The 20,783-nt window shown below is 38.4% G+C and overlaps 1 long non-coding RNA gene across 1 annotated transcript in view; it reads right to left on the bottom strand.

Moving 5' to 3' along the window:
- Positions 1-20,783, bottom strand: part of LOC123839628 (uncharacterized) — a 360,841-nt gene that overhangs the window by 303,235 nt on the left and 36,823 nt on the right. The gene's annotated exons all lie outside the window — the stretch shown is intronic.

Raw genomic sequence — 20,783 nt, 5'->3', positions numbered from 1 at the left:
GGAACAGAGGGTTCATGTCCACGTATGAAGGAAATTATGCTAGAACAGAAGGAGTCATGAGTCAGACTGTAGGAACCAGATTCCCTGCAGAACAGTTGGATATCTCTGGCAATTAATAGGAAGTCATGGAAAGATTCAGAGGGGGTGAGGGTAAATGGGATGATGAGTCAAAAAAGGTGAATAGCTGTATTATTTTAGATAGATTGCATAGTGAAAAGCTTAAAGTATAGGAAGAATAGTTAAGAGAGATCTGTCTAGGCACAAGGTGATAAGAAATTGGACTAGAAAAATGAAAAGGAATTATAGACACAAAGAGAAAAGGGATGATGGCCAAAGAATAATGTTTATTGAGTCCCAGCAAGATAATGGCTTGTCGATTGACTGGAAGTGGGAGTTGCCCAGTTATAAGCAAGCTAGCAGGCACTGAGACGGTAGGTATTGAGGCAAGAGATGCTAGTAGGAATGGAGCTTCACAAAGGCAGCTTCTGACTAGTTGATTTAAGTCTCTCAATGTGAAGTCCTGGTGAGAAGCAAATTTTAAGTGACCAATAAGGCAGACTGAGGTAAACCAGAGTGAATAGACAATGAAAAAGCCAATGACAGAGCCTACTAGGTGTGCTGGGAGGTAGTAGGTCTTACTGTTCTTACAGAATCTTATACCATATTTTATTCTACCTTTTATTTAGTTTAGTCCAGCTTTTATTATGGGCAGCTCAAGTCCTTTCCAGGCAATTTTGCTCATGGGACAGCTCTCCTTTGGCCTCAGTTGATAGGGAAAAAAAAGGTTTGAGGATGACATCAAAGTCCCATATGTGTCTGATGAGAATGACTGTTAGTGGAAGAAATATGGACCTTGGAATAGGGGCCCATTTGTGGGGAGGAAGCAGTAGGATTTAGGACCTCAGATCTTCCATTCTACATTTCCCTCTCTTGTACTTTCACACCTGTCCATATTATCATCACTACCAAAACCTCTTATTCTCTTCCTGTGCTTGTTAAATGGCTAGTGATAGTGCCAAAGAATGAACAATGTTCTGAGTGATGTTTCAGATTTTCAAACCATCAGAAACATCTTCAGTTTATGCAATCCTAATCAGCAGCCGCAGTGAGAAAACAGAGAAGCTGCTATTTCAAATCTCAGAGATTAGACTGAGCTTTTTTATGGAGGATGTGGAACAAAAGAGCCGAATTACTGACTGAAAATACTTTACAAACATAGCAAGTTTATCCTGAGATCAGTTATGTTTGGTGTGGTTAGTAATAAATACACTTAATGAACTATATCTCTTCCATGTTTTTTCACCTTTTGCAATTACCTAACCTTTTTTTCCAATGTTGTCCACACAAACATAAAGGTTTACACTTTCAGACAACATCTTGTCATACAGCTTCATGACATCATGGGTCTTTATCTCTTTTCACTGAATGGAAGGAAAGTGGGCACTTCAGACAGGATACAGCACAAATTCTTTGGAGACTATTTCTTCAGCTGATTCACCAGAACTCTTTGTTGAGTTTACTAGGTTTTAAGTTCAGCTGTCTAATCAGCACACAGAAGGATTTAAAACAGCACCCCCAAAGCAGAGTACTTTCAAAATTAAAGAGATTTCTCCTTAGTTGCTAATACTAAAATCTGATTCTCTTTGCATTGCCAGCATTTGGGGTTGGCTATTCTAGGGTCTTTTCTTCTCCATATAAACTTTAGAATCAGTTTGTTGATATCCACAAAATAACTTGCTGGAACTTTGATTGGGATTGCACTGGATTTATAGTGAGTGATACTCATCTCTGATTATATGCTTTTTTCAAAAAGGAGACTTAAATTTTTGTCTTCATATTATTTAGTTACAGCTTCTAGAATCTATATTTAACAGAGTCAAAGCTTTAAGCCAATAGTATTTATAATTATGTTACCAAAGACCCCATTTACAGAGAGTTATGACTAAAAAGAGACATATGACCACCATATGATTATCTGAAACATACTGTGTATTATGGTAAGGACAACTAAGATAAGAAATTAAAGCCATAAAAGTTATGTAAAAAAAAAACAACAACAACTAAAGAACCTAAATTGAGTTTTATGGTTTAAGACTAAGGAGGCTGGGGCAAAGGAGAGACCTAGAGAAAAATCTAGAATCTCATGCTTCTGCTAATAAGTTGGCAAAGCATATAGAGGAGTGCCTGGAGGTTTTATTTATTTATTTTTTTATCAATAGACTTTATTTTTAGAGCAGTTTTAGGTTTACAAAAGAACTGAGTAGAAAGTACAGAGTTCCCATATATCTTCTCACAACTGATGAGCCAATACTGACATATCATTATTAAGGCCCATAGTTTACACTGGGATTTACTCTTTGTGATGCATGGTCTATGAGTTTGGACAAATGTATAATATGTATCTGCCATTAGAGTGTCACACAGAATAGTTTCATTGTCCTAAAAATCCCTTCTATTTCACTTATTCATCCTTTTTCCCTGTCCCCCCACCAAACCCATGGCAACCACTGATCTTTTTACTGACTCTATGGTTTTGTATTTTCAGAACATCATACAGCTGGAATCATACAGAATGTAGCCTTTACAACTGGATTCTTTTACTTAGCAATATGCATTTAAAATTCTTCCATATCTTAGGGCACCTGGGTGGCTCAGACAGTTGAGCATCTGACTCTTGGTTTCAGCTCAGGTCATGATCTCAGGATCATGGGATCAAGTCCCTTGTTGGGCTCCCTGCTCAGCATGGAGTTGGCTAGAGATTCTCTCTCTCCCTCTACCCCTCCTCCCACTCGCACATGATCTCTCTCTCTCTCCCAAATAAATAAATCTTAAAAAAAAAAAAAGATTCCTCCGTATCTTTTCATGTCTTGTTAACCCATTTCTTTTTATTGCCAAGTAATATTCCATTGTCTGGATGTACCACAGTTTATCCATTCACACACTACTAACATTTTGATTGCTTCCAAGTTTTGGCAATTATGAATAAAGCTGCTATAAATATCTGTGTGTAGGTTTTTATGTGGACATAAGTTTTTATCTCTTTTGGGTAAATACCAAGGAGTGTGACTGCTGGATCATATGCTAAGTGTATATTTGGTTTTGTAAGAAGCTGCCAAACTGTCTTCCAAACTGACTATACCATTTCATATTCTTACCAGCAATGAATGAGAGTTCCTGTTGCTTTACATCATTGCCAGCATTTGGGATTGACTATTATAAGTCTTTTGCTTCTCCATACAAACTTTAGAATCAGTTTGTTGATATCCACAAAATAACTTGCTGGAACTCTGATTGGGATTGCACTGGATCTATAAATCAAATTAGGAGGAATCAACATCATAACAATATTAAGTCTTCTAATCCATGAATGTGCACTATCACTCCATTTATTAAGTTCAACTGTTGGTGTTTAAAGTGATTATTCATTCCTCTGTAGACTTAACACTATGCAAAATTAAAAGGAATGTGGAGGTTTGTGTACTTTGCCATGGAGAGGTGTCCCAGACAAGCTTCTCAGGCAGTAGGGTTATCAGGACAGAGGGGAATAAAGTGTAGAGGAACAGGCAGGCAGAAGACCCAGGGGTATTTCCTTAGATGGGAGAAAAAGGGATTTGTAAAAATCCATCTGTCCTGCCTTCTATTAACTGGTAAACATGGAACACTTACAATGTCTTATAACCTCTTAGAAGGGGCTCAGAACAGGGTGGGGCTGCCTTGTAGAATTGTATCAAACAATCAATAAAGCATGAGGACTCAGAAAAAAACAGTGATTATTCATATAGTCAGAGTTATATCTTTGTATTTGTTATGGTTTTCTAGTCATTGTCATTGTTTTTTAATTTGTTTTTGTATTCTACTTTTTCTGCCTTCTCTCATTTTAATTAGACATTTTATATGCTTCCATTTTCTCTCCTCTCCTAGATCAACTTAGAACAGTAAAACTAAAATTTTATTTTACTGTCATTTATACCTTCTCTAATGCTATTCCTTTCTTTATGTATATCCAAGTTCCTATCCTTCTTTCTGAACTGTTCTTAACATTTCTAGCAAGGTTTACTGGCAATAAATTATTTGAATTTTTGTCTGTCTGAGAAAGTCTTTATTTCTCCTTCACTTTTGAAGGATAATTTCACAGGATTCAAAATTCTAGGTTGGTGGATTTTTTCTTTCACTTCTTTAAATATTACACTCCATTTTCTTCTTGCTTGCACGCTTTCTGAAGACTCAGTCTAATGTAATTCTTATCCTTGCTCCTCTACAGGTAAGGTGTTTTTTCCTATGGCTTCTTTCAAGATTTTCTCTTTGTGTTTGGTTTTCTGTAGTTTGAATACGACATGCCTATGTATAGAACATTTGGTCCTGTCTGGTGTTCTCTGAGATTCCCAAGTCTAGTTTCAGGCGTGTCATTGATTTTGGAAAATTCTCAGCCATTATTACTTCAAACATTTCCTCTGTTCTTTTTTTCTTTCCTTTCCTTCTGATATTTCTATATATATACATACACATTTACACATATACATACACACACATATATAACATATATATGTGCTAAAATTTTGTAATTGTTCCACAGTTTTTGAATAGTCTGTTTCATCCTTTTCATTCTTTTTCCCCTTTGCATTTTAGTTTAGAAGTTTGACTGACATTTCTTCAAGCTCACTAATTCCTTCCTTGGCCATGTCCATTCTACTAATGGGACCATCAAAGGCATTCTTCATTTTCAGTACAGTGTTTTTTTATTTCTAGCAGTTGCTTTTGATTCATTCTTAGAGTTCTACATCTCTCTGCTTATATCACCCGTTTGTTCTTGCATGTTGTCTACTTTTTCCACTAGAGTCCTTAGTGTATTTATCGTAGTTTTAAATTCTTGATTCAATACTTCCAACATCTCTAGTTTATCTAAGTATGGTTCTGGGGCTTGCTATGTCTCTTCAAGTTGTGGGATTTTTTGTTTGTTTTGTCTTTTAGGATGCCTTGAAACTTTTTACTGACAAGCTGAACATGATACTGGGTATAAAGAATTGAGGTAAATGAGCCTTTAGTGTGAGGTTTTATGTTTAGGTAGGAGTTAGGCTGCGTTTACTGTCGCTACAGGTGTCAGAAGCTAAATTTCCCTCTGGTGCACTTGTTTTCATCTTCCCTGTTGTCTTTTAGTTCCCCTAGAGATTTCTTCTTAAATATGAGGCATGTGGTCCTCTCCATTGTAATCTCCTGTTATTACACAGGAGCCTACTGATGTGTTAATTAAGGTGTATGTGTATACGTGAAGGGGGTTAGTTCTATACTCTTAACAATTAGATTTCAGTTTTTTAGTGAGGCTGTGCCCCTGAGCGGTGGCCTTTATATGTGCTTCTCACTAACCACACTTTCTTGGGTGAGATAACACTGGAGGATATAAGAGTTGGGTATTTCCCTTCTCCTACATAGAAGGCTACGGTGGGCTACAGTTGGATATTTCCCTTTCCCCAAGTTAGTTAGGCTCTGATAAAAGAGATTCCCTTGAGAACAGGCCTTTAATGCTCTGTGTATATTTCAAAGTAGCTATTCTTCCCTTCACTCTACCAAAAGTAAGAGGAGATTTTTCTGTAATCTTTATTGTGAGAATATGGTAGGCCTCCTGGAGGTAAAATTCACAACTGTGTGGACTTTCCTATGTCTGGGCCCCTGGAGTTTTAAACTCTCAATCTTTCTACTCTGAGCCTCCAGCAATTTATCAATCAAAGGTTAAATTTTCCTATCTCAGTACCAGCTCCAGTGACGGTTTCTGCTCCTAGGCTTCTAGTTAAGTTGTGATTCTCTGTATCAGCCTGTCTGTCCCTCCAATTTTGAGAGTAATGGTTGGCCCTGTAACCTCAATTCTCTAGTGGATCTAAGAAGAGTTTGTGATTTTCAGTTTCTTTAGCTGTGTGTGTAGTTGGTGTGTGTGTGTGGTGGGTGTGCTGTATGTGTGTGTCATAAAAACTCAAGTGAAAATTTCCAAGTTCTTGGAAACCAGAAGTCTACCCATCCACTTATTTTCAAAGTAGCGCTTCTTGAGAGATCACCTAAAGGAAGTCACTGCATGAAGACACATGGATGTCCCAAACTAAAAACCTATCAATCCTTTTAATAAGTATTTTAGAAATATTTGTTGAACATTTATATTTTTGGAGGTAGCGGCTATGAGGAATGTTTTATTTTTTTTCTTCTTTATAGTGTTTTTTCTTTGAGTAACAGTAAAACAAATTCACATTTGGCTAGTTACATCAGGACATCTGAGTTATCATACCAGTACCATATTTCTGATTTATTCCAAGAATGCTTTAATGCCCCTCATATACTGCTAATATGAGATTATGTCACTATTTTGTTTCTCACTACACTTAAATTTCAAATTCCTTACCATGCTTATAGGCCCTATATTATGTGGCTCTTCCCTATTCTTTTACCATCCCCCTCCCATACACATTACCACTCTCTCCTCTTTGCTCCTTCTACTCCAAGCAAACAAGCCAAGCTCATTCTCAACTTAAGACTTTTGCACTTATCATCTCCGCCTGGAATGCTCACCCCACCCCCCCTGCCCCGATCTTGCATGACTGGCACCTTCTCATAACTCATGTGTTAAGTCAATAGTCACCTCCCAGGGAAGGCTTCCCTGTCTGTCCTATCTGAAATACTCAGTTTCAGCATTGTTTCCCACTTCCCTTCCAGGTAAGCTCTACTCTTTTAGTCTGCTTTATCTTTGTCATAGCTCATAACACTATTGAAATTTACTTATTAATACCCTTATCAATTTTTTGCCTCACTAATACACTGCAAATAACTTGAGCAGCCTGAACTGTCTTCCTTCTAATCTAATTCTGTACCCCCGGTTTGCAGGCTTCATTTCCAGATACAGAGACAGAGAATACTGAGCTCACTAACCCTCTTTTCCTCCAAAATGCTTCTCATTGCCCAGTGGAGCTAAATCAGGAGCAGATACATCAAACACTGAATTAAAGAATTTGCCTCCCCTTTTTTCAAGGAAATTGGAGCAGCTACAAACTGTGGTGGCAATTGCCTTCTCAATATCCATCCTCTGCTCTTCCCTGCCAAAATAACTGCTTTGTTCAGGGAGATTACACGTCCATCACTAGATGACGGATAATGATTACTCTGAGGCCGGTGTGACAATTCTATTTTCCACTTTCCCAGTGTCCTTTGTAGCCAAAGGTTATCATGACATAGTTCAAAGCAAGGAAATCTGTGCAGAAGTCTGCTGGTATTTCCGGGATGGCATTTGCATTCTGTTTACAGTGAAAACAGCCAGCAGGCATTGTTTTCCTCCTATATCCCCTCTCTGCCTTGCTGGAGCTGGAGCAGGTATTTAAATATCACTGAGGTAAACAAGCCCGCGGTCAGAAGCTCCCACACTGAGAGTGATGAAAATAAGGTGAAAAGAGCTTGAGGCTTTGATGGTGTCACTCAACAGCTGCACAAGTCAACAACCACCCACCCCCAGACCTGTCATATATAGGTATAAATATATACATATATGTATATATGTATACACACACACACAACGTATTCTTTTACTTTCAGATCCACATGTTCATATTCATATCCATCGCTAATAGTGTATGATTCTTGGAAGCAAGGTACTGCAAGGTGGTTACTGGTTACAAGCCATAAAACATGGAAAATGACTGAATGAAGGAGATAGAGAAGTGGTGGGTGAGAACCCAAGCATTCCATGTTGGAAAGCAGTGACCCTCATTGTGCAGCAGCAAAACATCTGGCCAAACTGTCAGCTGCTGAATCTTGGTACATAGACGATTGCCAATCTAGACTAAAGTGTTAGGGAAAGTGTTAGGAAAATATAAGGTGGTATACAGCACTTTCTCTGATTCTTCAAATCACTTACCCCATTTATTCTAATTCAATTAATGAATAAAGCCTATGTAAAATTATATAAATTATAAATCACAAAATTAATTATTGCCAGATCAGAAACACTATTTTCTATTCTATGTAAATTCTAAAGTTTAACTTAGAAATCAGCTTATAAAGTAACACTGCCTCCAAAAATGGCTTAGATTAGTAAATTAGTGTTTTTAGTCATTAAACAGGTAATTACTTACCTGATTATTGATATCCAATAAGCATATTGATGCTAAGTTGTTACCAAAGATTGGGCAAGCAAAATATTAACTTTACAAGCAAAATTATAACTTCAGAAATAGGTGTCTTGGAGAGTAATTAATCCTTTTGTTACTCTGAGATCCATGAATGTGTCAAAAGATCCAAATCATCTCACTTGTCTGCTTCTTTGTTAACAAACATGTCTCAAAAATATACCTCTCAAGAGAGGTAGAGGAGACAGTTTTGATCTAGAACAATTTCCTTTACCTCTGGTATGTGGAGTACAGGCTAGGGGATTCTCAGCAACATGAGACAGTGCTGGGCTCATGGGTTACCTCAGTGACCCATAGTATAAGGATTGGAGAAACTGGGTACAGAGCATAACACAGGGAAATTGGGAGCTTTTTCCCAGAACATCTATATAGGCATGTCCACAGATAAATAAAAACCAAATGCGCTAAGGCTTACCAGTCTCAGGAACTTGAACACACAACCTTAACCCCAAAAGTCAACACAAGCCGAAACTCACCACATTTGTTCTGTTTTAATTGGTTGCTCTTAAGTAAGACAATTCAGTCTGTCCATGTTGTCCTTTTATTTGAACAAGGCTCTTACATACTGGACACTTATGACAATGGATAGGGTTACAAGGCTACTGTGCTCTTTTGTTCTTTTAATTTTTTAATGGAGCAGTAATTTGAATCATGGGACAGGAGAAAGGTCAGAGACAGCCCTTAGGTAAGGCAAGGAAAGAAGTAATTCTGAACCAAAGCTGCTTGCAATTGCATACTTTTTATTTCAGTACATTTTACAGAAGATTGAATCAGTTATAGCCAAAGGATATTTTCCCTTGACCCTTTTAACAACTTCATCTGTCCTTTATCCATCTTAGCCATTAGCCAAGCAGAAACTTTTACCCATTTTCAGATTGAAACAGAAATCCTTGACTAGTGGGTAGGCCTTTTTTCTTGGCCAGGAAGTAAACCTGTATGTGCTTCAGATCAGGCTGACTGCAGAAACAGAATGAAGACTGATGGCATGGTGCCAAGCAGATTATATAAACTGAGAATCCTGCTTCTGACAGCTGGGATTCCAGTGGTTTATAACAGTGTGAATCCTGTTACATTACTGATTGTCTCAGAGTCAAGAAAACACTTAAGATGAGCAAAAAATACTGAAGAAGCCTCATGGAATCATTTTTAAAGGGAGGTGATTATGAGCACATTCCAGTATCTATTCAAGAAAAAGAATATCTGAGTGGACTTTCAACTGGAATTTTAAACTGAGTCTGAGTTTTCCATAAGCAGAGTTAGAAAATAGAAAGCAATGTGATATTGTATATTAAGACCTTACCATGTGGGTTTTTTCCCCTTTATTTTCTCTTTGTCCTATTACTTTCTAAAGAGTTGACTCTGAGTTTATGGCTTCCTTCAGGTGGTGGGGTAGGGTGGAGAATTAGGATTGCCTGACACACAGGTCCTCTCTTGGCTGTACTTCCAAAAGTCTATGGCCAAAAGGAGGAGAGGATTCATGCATATAGGAGAAGAAACATTTTGGAGAAGTAGAAGTGACTGTGGGGACCCCAACCCAAACTTAACAGATTCTCCATGAACTAAGAGAGAGATAGAGACATCTGTGGATCCACAGAGCAGAGGGGCTCTAAAATCTGCTTCTCAGTAACTTTCCTAGAAAGATGCTTCTGCTCTGGAGGGAATGCTTCATGGCGTGTCTAGCAAAGTGGACCAGATAGCCCAGGGAGGTGCAGAAGTAACAAAGGGACACCATAGTCAGGAGGAAGAGAGTCTGAGAGCCACTGACCAATGACTAGAGTGTCGCTTGCCCCCAGGGCTTTGAAGCTGCATTGGAACGTCCTGCAACAGCAGGAACTGAAAGGAGAGAAGGAAACATTGGGAATGCCTGGCATTAAGGGATTAAAAATTGAGTTGCATGAAAGAAAAATTTTGAAGTTATTTTCTCTCATTTCTAAGTTTTTCACTGAGTTTTATACCCACCAAACTGTTCCTTCCCAGTCAATCCCTGCAATCCCCAACCCCCATCCTGAGGTAACCACTATTTTGATTTCTAATGCCATAAGTTAGTTTTGACTTCTCTAGACTTTCCTACTAAATGGGATCATATACATGTTCTCCTTAATGTCTGGCATCTTCCTCACAGCATGTTTTTGAGTCTCGTCTATGTTGTTACAAGTTTAGAATTTAGTGGTTTTTATTGCTAAGTAGAATTCCATTGTATAATAAACAATTTGACCATTCTGTTGATGATCCTTTAGGTTGTTTCCTGTTTTTGGCTTTAGAGTGGATATAAAGATTTGTGTACATGTCTTTAGTTTAAAAAAAATACAATTCTATGTAAGTCATGTTTCAGAAAAGAAACCAAATGATGATGAAAACAAAACCTTAGAACTGAATTACATTGAAAGCATTACATAAAACTTGTGGGAATGCAATAAAAAAAGAGCCTTGAAGAAAACTGATAGCCTTACATGCTATAATTTGTCCTTTTTAGCCATAAAAGAAGGCCATAGCCTAAAAAATTAATGATTAATGATTTAGTCCCAACCATGAGGGAGTAACAAGTAACTTATCTTTCTGATGTAAAGAACTATAAACCTGTACAAAATATATGAAGTAACTATTTTCAGGCTATGGATGATAGGCAGCACAAAGTTATAAATTTTGAGAAAAAGAAACACACAATGCTCACCATTCATGCTGGTTTTCTGTCTGGGGCACTTTTCAAACTGTAGCACAGAGAAGCAGTGTCCACACAGAAAGCAGTGTATAGTAGAAGACAGAGATGGAAACTCAGAGCTACTAAGGTAGATGGAATTTGCAGGGAAGACCACTTCAAAAATAAAGAACTTCAGAAAACTGCATTGAAACCTCCTTGAGATCTAGACTAATACTCAGCAGAGTATGGGCTAAGTGAGACTCTGAGAGGCATGTTGAATGGCAAGTGGGGTGCTGAGTGGAGGGTGGAGGTTCTGGGGGTGACACAATGTAGGCAGACATTGGAATGCTGAGTTGGTAAATTTATATAGACAGTATGTGTTAGAATTTTCCTACAGATTTTTTTAAAGATTGATTTATGTTAGAGAGAAAGAGAGCAAGCAAGCACAAGTCAGGGGGCAGAGAGAGAGGAAGAGAATCCTCAAGCAGACTCCCTGCTGAGCATGGAGCATGCTGTGGGGCTTGCCCTAGGACCCCAAGATCATGACTTGAGCTGAAATCAAGAGTCAGATGCTCAACCAAGCCACCCAGATACCCCAGAATTTTCCTACATATTTATCAATTTATTATCTACCATTCTGTCTTGCATTCCCAAATGTCCTTCTAGAATAATTTTCCTTCTTTTTGAAGTCAATAATTAAAAGTTCTTTTGACAGAAGTCTCTTGGGAGTAGGCTCTCCCATTTTCTAAATTTATAAATTTTATCCCTGAATAACAATGTTGTGGAATGCTGAATTCTAGGCTGAATTATTTCCTCTCCACATTTTATAATTATTATTCCATTGGATTTTAAATTCCATTTCTGCTGTGGAGAAGTCTGCCCTCATTTACCATAGTCTGTCTTTCTCTGTGGACATTTGCAAGATCTTCCTGTACCTTTGGTATGTAGTTCCTCTGCATGCTTCTAGGAATAAACTTCTTTTTTAGTGTCCTGCTTGAGATACACTGTACTTCCTGTGTCTTCCGTTTTTTTTTTTTAAGTTTTGCAAAATTTTCCATCATCGTTTAAAATATTTCCTCTTCTCAATTTTTTTCTCTTTTATTTTCCTGAGACACCAATCATTCATACATTAGATCTTTTCATTCAACCCTCCTTGTCTTTCAACCTCTCTTTCATACTTTCTTTCTTGATATCTCTCTTAAGTAAATGTTGTTTAAATTTTTCAGATATACCTTCTCTTTGGCTGTATATAATCTATTAAACTCATTCATTATGTTTTGACATCAACACATATTTTTCATTTCCAGAAATTCTGCTTCATGTTTTTTAAGTTTCTCTATGAATGCCTAACATTTCATTATTATAACTGTGTCCTCAAAATCTTTATACAACTATTCTGCATTCTATATCTGATTGCTCTGGTATCCACATATTTAAGACCCTAAATTGACTCTGTAAATTCCACTCCATAGCTTGTCACTTCAATAATGTGGCAATTACTGAGGTGCCTGGGTGGCTTAGTCAGTTAAGTGTCTGCCTTCAGCTCATGTCACAACCCTGGAATACTAGGATCAAGCCCTGCATCAGGCTCCCTGCTCAGCAGGGAGTCTGCTTCTCCCTCTGCCCCTCACCCTGCTCATGCTATCTCTCTCTTGTTCTCTCAAATATAAATAAATAAATAAATAAATAAATAAATAAATAAATAAATAAATAAAATCTTTAAAAAATGTGGCAATTACTATTTCTAAGATCATGCTTGCTTTTAGTTCTTTAGGCCTAAGTGGAGGAACTTTAATCATATGGGAAGCTGTTTCTTCTGAAGGTAGTTCCCTGCCCTCTGGCTTCCCACTGTCCTAATGTCTTCATTGGGAGAGGACACAGTAATTCTTCTTCCAGGTGATCCACTGACATTCATTCAACAAATATTTTTTTTTAGCATCCCATTACATGCCTGGCACAGTTCTAGGTGCTTGGGATGTAACATAAGAAAAATACTATAGGTCAAATGTTAAGAAGCGCTTTGGAAAAAATTAAAGCAGTTTAGAAGGATAGGAAGTATCTTAGCAGATGCTAAGATACGTCTGTTATGTTGGAAGAACTACAAAGAGATCAACCTGTCTGAAAAGGAGAGAATAAGGGGGAAAGCAGTAGAAGATGAGGTTAGAGAGGAAGGGATATCAAATCCTTAGGGCTTCATAAGCCATTGTAAAAATTTTGGCTTTTATTTGCATAAGATGGGAAGGCACTGGAGGTTTTGAGCAGGACAGTGACATGATCTGACTTGGGATCTAACAGGATCACTCTGGAGTTGGGGTTAAGAACAAATGATAGGAAGAGAAAAGAGGTGGTGCAAGCAGGTCAGTTACAAGGTTATTGTGATTATCCAGGTGAGAGAACAATGGGAAAGACCAGTGTGACAGCAGTGGAGCTTACAGGAAGCAATCAGATTTCAGATATAGTCTGAAGGCTGAGCCAACAAGATTTGCTGATGGATTAGATGTGAAATGGGCAGCGAAAAAAAAGGGGGGGGGGAGTCCATAGATAACTCTGAGAGACTGAACAATTGGCAGGATGGAGTTAACATTTATTGAAAAGGCAAAGGCTGACAGAGGAGCAGATATTGTAGGGGAGAAGGAGGAAAGATAAATTTTGAACATGGTAAGTTTGAGATATTTGTTAGACACCCAAATGGAGATGTCAATTAGATATATGAATTTGAAGTTCAGGGAGAGGTCAGAGCTGCAGATATGAATTGGGAATCTTCAGCGTATAATAGTATTTAAACCCATGGGACTAGATGGGTCATCTTGAGACTGAATGTAGCCAGAGGGGGGAAAAGAGATGTAAGGACCAAACTCTTGAACACCCCAATTTTAAGAGGTAGAGGGAATGAGAAGGAGTAGGTAAAGAAGACTGAGACTCAGTAGCCATAATAGTAAGGGGAAAACTGGGAGAAACACAGGAAACAAGTAGTTGAAATAGGAAAGAGTAATCAGCTGCTTCAAATGTGATTGGGAGGGCAAGTGTGATGAAGTCTGAGATTTAACCTCACTGAAGTGGGTTCAAGAGGGAATGGGAAGGGCGCCTGGGTGGCTCAGTTGGTTGAGCGACTGCCTTCAGCTCAGGTCATGATCCTGGAGTCCCGGGATCGAGTCCCGCATCGGGCTCCCTGCTCAGCAGGGGGTCTGCTTCTCCCTCTGACTCTCTTCCCTCTCGTGCTCTCTGTCTCTCAAATAAATAAATAAAATCTTTAAAAAAAAAAAAAAGAGGGAATGGGAAAAGAACTGAATGAGTTTGGATGATTTTAAAAACTTGTTATGCTTGAAAGGGGATCAGAGAAATGAAGTGGTCTGGAGGGAAGGTGGGGTCAAGAGAAAGTTTTACTTTTTAACAATTGCATTTTGTATACTGATGAGAATGATCCTGTAGAGAAGGAGAGGCAAGAGAAAGAAGGAGAATTTCTGAAGTGATGACACTGAGTAGGAAAGAAGAGATTGGCTCTTGTGCAGAGGGAGGAACCATAGCTAGGAACATGGACAATTAATTCACAGTAGCAGAAGGGAGAATAGGGCATCTAGGTGCAGGTACTGGGATATGCAATGATGAAAACTTGTGGCAGTTTTCCCCTGATTTTTTTAGAGTAAAGCAGCCTCAAGAAAAGAAAACCATTCCATTTTTCCAAGGCTTTGTGAAAGCAGGGAAGGGAATGCAGAGTTGTGAGCTGCTTGTTGGACTGCTGAAGACCTGTCCCAACACACACAAAGAGTTTCTCAGCAAAGGCTGATAGAGGTACTGGATTAAAGCATTTAAGGAAATCTCCAACCAATTCTTAGCTGATCACCAAGCTACCTGAGCAGAGACTTCAGTGGTCACATATGACAGAATAAAGACTTTAAATAATTAGTCCAGGAAGGTCAAAAACAAATAGCAACAACAACAACAAAAACCCCTATAAGGAGGAAATCTCATTTCCCAAATTGTCATATTAGATTACTGACAATGCCCAGTTTTCAACAAAAAATTACAGACATGCAGGGGCGCCTGGGTGGCTCAGTTGGTTAAGCGACTGCCTTCGGCTCAGGTCATGATCCTGGAGTCCCTGGATCGAGTCCCACATCGGGCTCCCTGCTCAGCAGGGAGTCTGCTTCTCCCTCTGACCCTCCTCCCTCTCATGCTCTCGGTCTCTCATTGTCTCTCTCGCAAATAAATAAAATCTTAAGAAAAAAAAAATTTTTTTGAAAAAAAAAAAAATTACAGACATGCAAAGAAATGCAGGAAAGTAATGCACATACAGAGAACAACAATGACAAAAAAGCTGCCAATAAAAGCTGCCCCTGGGGAAGCTGGTGGTAGAATCACCAGAAAAAAATGTTAAATCCGCTATTATAAGTATGTTTGAAGACCTAAAGAAAGCCATCCTCAAAGAACTAAAGGACAGTGTGAGAATGATGTTTATTAAATATCAATAAATAAATAGAAATTTTAAAATAAAACCAAATAGAAGTTTCGGAGTTTGAAGTGAAAAATTCACTAGAGGGGCTCAACAGTACATTGAAATAGAAGAAAATAATCATAGAACTTGAAATTATCCAGTCTGAGGAATGGAATGAAGAAAGAATGGAGAAAAATAAACAGAGCCTCAGAGACCTGTGGGACATTATAAACCATACCAACATATGCATAATGGGAGTTCCAGAAGAGGAGGAAAGAGAGAAAGGGGAAGAAAGTATATTTGAAGAAATAATGGCTGAATGCTAGATTACCCCAAGGCCTCGTTTATTTTTCACCTTATCTTCTTGGAAATTTATATTCTTGCTCTAAAGGACCATTACAAGTTGCAGCCACCTGATCTGATTCCTACCTTTTGGCTTCCAGACTGCCTCACCAGTCAAAATAAAACAGAATAAAACAAAAGGGAAAAGAAAGCAGGCTTTGGAGTTATCTTCTAATTTGAATTCCAGCTCTATAATTTATTAACTAGGTGATCTGGGGCATTACTTGTCTTTTCCAGGCCTCAGTTTCTTCAGTTACTGAAATGCAGATAATGGTACCTTCTCCACAGGATTGTTGTGAGTTTAGAAATTATATAAAGTATCTGGCCCTTAATAAACACTAATTAACTTTCCTCCCTTGCCCCTTTCTTTTGGTTAGCTTATCAACCTAAGAGAGTGGTTTTGAAAAAGTGGCGAATTTCTTCAGGGTGAATTAAACTTTGTCAACTGAACTCAGTATCTAAAAAATCTATCCTTACTCAGGTGAAAGTATGAGGAGAAAAACTGACACACTACATCTATAGATTTTAATAGGACTGGGGAGCCAGAGCCAGGGCATGATGCAGAGCTGAGAGCTAAGTAGAGGCTGAGACCAATAAGCTCAAGAGAACAGCTTGAATGATCGACTAAAATTGAAAGGGCTGAGTAGAAATGCCACCATGATGATAAAAGCAAGAACTGTGGTTTGAGCATAAAGGGGAAATGATCCAGGGCAAAGACCCAGAAGAGGTGACGTTGACTTTTTCCCCTTTTTCCTTTTTTTAAGTGCTAGGGACAGATAGTAATTTACTGACCTGAAAAAAGTGACCTCTACAGTTTTTCAATTTGGACTCAACTCCAAGAATTCCTGAATCCTCCATAGAACATATTACACGTTTTCTGATGCTCATACCATCACTCCTCATTCTGGGTCTGTATTCTACATCCATAAGGCTAGTGCTGCATCACACTCATTACAAAGGCCCAATGCCAAGGCTGGAGTCTGAGTCACTGAGAACACATCTGATGTTATATCACAGCCAGGTTGTGAGAGGTCTGAAGCCAAAGACCCCATTCCCTGTTTCCCATCTTCTCCTAGTTTTGCCCAGTAACTCACCTATGTAGCCAACTCTAAGGTCAATCCCAAGTAATTCAGTATGGCTTTTCCTCAACTTACAATGGGGTCACATCCCAGTAAACCCATCGTAAATTGAAAATATCATAAGCCAAAAATTCGTTTAATACATCTAACCTAGCTTAGCCCAGCCTATATTAAACATGTTCAGAACACTCACTTTAGCTTACAGTGGGCAAAATCATCTAACACAAAACTTATTTTATAATGAAGTACTGAACAGGTAATGTAATTTATTGGATACTGTACTGAAAGTGAAAATCACAGTGGCTGTCTGGGTATAGAATGGTTGTCAGTGTTGGTTGTTGACCCTCGTGATCACGGGCTGTTTGCTAAGGTTACCCCCTCCCAGGATCCTGAGAGAGTATAGTACCACATATCAGTATCCTGGGAAAAGATCAAAATTAAAGATTAAAAGTATGGTTTTTACTGAATGCATATTGTTTCTGCACTACCGTGAAGCTTAAATATTGTAAGTCAAACCATTGTAAGTGAGGGACTATCTACATACCAGAAGCCTCAATCTCATTGCCTACAGACCTGTTGTTTTACTGTGTAAGAGATGAACCTGGGATGTCTTTGAAGTCTATGATCACAGTGCATCATTAATCCCCACTCATCCATGCCATATAGATAGGTCCCTGATTCTTTGCCCTATAATTCATATTAGTTCCATCCAGGCTCTTCTCCACAGGTCTTCTCTTCTATTCCTGATATTCTTCCCATTCTCTGGTGAGGTGTCCGTTGGGAATAAACACATACCATACTTGGACTGCTTGCCTGCCTATCAGCAATACCTAAAGTGTGACCTACCCCACAAGCCAAATGTCTATCTGATCCAGGCTGGAGTTTGCCATAATGTGGTGGACATTGAGGATGGCCTCCCCAGCATTGCTTTCTGTTTTATATCGCAGTTTCCACTTCTTCCCCATGCAGGCCATGTGCTTTAGGAAAATCCAACTCCACTGCCCTAGCTCTGGGGCTCAGCTCCCTAAGGCAACATTTCTCAACCCTCACTGCATATTAGATTCATATTGGGAGACTTTTAAAAAATGCCTATTGCCTGGGCCCCTTGTACAGAAATTCTGACTTAATTGGTCTGGAGTTGGGCTCAGGCCAGGCATTAATTTTTAAAGTTTCTCAGATGATTCTAGTGGGCATCTATTATGAGTTGAACTGTGTCTGCAAAAAGTTTATTTGTTGAAGTCTTAACTATTAGTACCTCATAATGTTACCTTATTTGGAAATAGGGTCATTGCAGATGTAATTAATTAAAATTATTGGAATATTAGAATATGGTGGCCTCTTATCCAATATGACTTATATAAAGGGGAAATTTGGACTATGACACATATATAGAAAGAATGCCATGTAAAGATGAAAACAGAGATTAGGGTGGTCAGGCAGAAGCCAAGGAACATCAAAGATTGCCAGAAACCACCAGAAGCTGGTGGGGGAGACCCAGAACAGATTCCCCCAGAAGGAACCTACCCCATTGCTGACACCTTGATCTTGGACATCTAGCCTCTAGAATCATGAGACAATAAATTTCTGTTGTGTATGCCACCCAGTTTGTTGTACTTTGTTAGAGCAGTCCTTGCAAACTCATAGAGCAATCAAAACTAAATACCACTGGTGGAACTTAGGACTCAGGGAGCCAGGTCTAAACCCAATAAAACATGACATTCCCCAGGCCACAGGGGCCACTCCAAAATTACATCATTGATATATGAGGGCAGATATGCCAAAGGCTTCTGTAAAAGATGTTACACTGATTTTAAAAGAGAGAGCCACCAGATGACTCTCTCCTTTCTTTCTAGATGCTATGGCATATTGGTGTAAACTCTAGAACTGCTGCAGCTATGCTCTCACATGAGAGAAGTCAACTTAAGAACAAAACCAACACAAGAATGACAGAATCACGGAGAAATACAGCCAGAGCTGGCCATCAGGCCAGACTGGAAGCTTTGTCCTTTGTCTTCAGTTACACAATTGATACATTTCCTTATTAAAATACTTTGAATTATCTTTTTTCTTGTGTCCTGATATTAATGCCTTATTATTCACTTTGAAATAAAGGTTTATTAAAATTTTTCATTTAGTACCAAAGGATGTAAAAGCCCGTTGTAGCCCAAACTCAGCTTCACATTTCCACATCCCAGAGGAAATTCCATTTATAATCTACTGTGGTGTATTATTCCAGGATTTTTCATCTTTCTACTTATACTAGCTTTATCTAATTCATTCTATCTCGCTCTCCTTTTTCTCTAATGGAATCATTTATATATCTATATATGTGTGTGTAAATATGTGTGTATATAAAATAGATATATTTCTTTATAGTTCTAAATAGTTCAACTTTCTTTTTTCACTTAATAGCATTTTGGACACCCGTCCACAGAGATAAACTTCATTTTTAATTGTTGCATAATTTTTCAAATTATAAATTAATAACTAGCTTTACTAGTCCTCAGTTGATGGTCATTAAGATTATTGCTAGATTTTTGCTGTCATGAGCACCTTTGCACATATCAGTGTGTATTGCTGAGAATAAATCTGAAGGGTATATTTCTAGTGATGATGTGACAACCATAGTTAGATGTCCACCCAATGCCCACTCTCCCTTTCTTCTTTGCTAACCAAACCCCAATTTTGTGTGGGGTGACAAAGTGCCCTGCTTCCAATGCTCAGCTTCCTGAACTCTTTTGCACTTGGGTGGCAAGTGAAAAGTGACCAAGGAGACAAAGTCAGTGGTATATAAGGGGATGTGACAGATTTTTCCCTTCTAGCAAAGCTTACTATAGGGTGCAGGCCCAGCTGGACATGTCCCTTTTGTCCTTTGATCTTTATACTTTACTCTGGAATTTGTCTGGTATAGAAACACGTATATTGTAATCATGAGGATGCAAGTCACACGCCAAGAACAGATGAATGCCTTATTCCTTAGGACAAAAATAAGCTCTATTTGGTTAAGTCACTAATCGGATTTGTTTGCATGCTACCAAATCAATCCCGATTGATACAAATGGAAATCCTAGGTCACATGGTACATACATTTTAGAGATATGGTCAAAATGCCTTCCAAAGGGTTGCCACGCTCCCTAGCATTGCACATAAGGCTTCTAGACTTACCTCACAAAGGTCAGCTTTTACAGCTGGGTAAATTTTACCAATCCCTACTATCATTGGACCTAGCTTTCTTCCCCCAGCACCAGTATCCTGTGTGGCTATTGATCCAGCAAACCTTATGCTTGTGCTTGCTAAAGTTACAACATAAAGCAATTAACTGTTACAGCACAATCTGTCAGTTAACAAATGCTTAAATGATGTTTCTGTCCACATTCTTGATCTCATAGGTAAAAGTGGTGGCTTTAAAACTGTGATATAAAATGCATGATGTTTAAAAATAAAATGTACTTGTGAAAGTACAAAAATGTTTCCATTCAATAATGGCTATAATCAAAGCAAGGGATTTTACATAAAATCCCTTTGTATGATTAGGTTGGATAAACACAGTTCTCGATTTTGATTAATGACTTCTACAGTTCTGTTAATGACAACATCAGGGGAAAGGTCTGGGCCCAGCCTGCTGAACTACAATGGTGAGGACCATAAGTGTCAAAAGAGAACCTAGATTTAAAACCATAGCATTAAAACTGGAGGAGTAATCATGTTTTGGTTTATAAGGCTGGGGTTGAAAACTAAAAGATCAAGATTTGAGACAGAGTAAGGCTTCTCAAACATATAGTATATACAAATAACTTGAAGAAATTGTTAAAATGAAGATTCTGATTCAGTAGAAGTGGTTTGGGGTCTGAAAGTCTGCATTTCTAACAGGCTCCCATGCAATGCCTGATCCATAGCTAGGACCTTGAAATAAAGGCAAGGAGGTGATGCTCTCCCATCAGACATGTGCAAGATGGGCACATTATAATTATCATAATAAGTGGCAAGGTCAGGGAGCCAGGGAGCTTGATCTGCAAAGAGATATAGTGATGGTTGGTATAAGACAGCATCCCTAGAAACAAAATATATGGGCAGTCAAGAGTATATTGTTCCATCTATACCACCTAAATAAATCAAGGATGGATAATCAGAAGGCT

This window comes from Mirounga angustirostris, unplaced genomic scaffold (genome assembly GCF_029215605.1).
Source record: "Mirounga angustirostris isolate CCGP_5_RB_7025 unplaced genomic scaffold, mMirAng1.0.hap1 SCAF_3, whole genome shotgun sequence".
Taxonomy (NCBI): domain Eukaryota; kingdom Metazoa; phylum Chordata; class Mammalia; order Carnivora; family Phocidae; genus Mirounga; species Mirounga angustirostris.
Note: the sequence above shows the minus strand (reverse complement) of the source record. Positions and strands in the feature narration are given on the sequence as shown.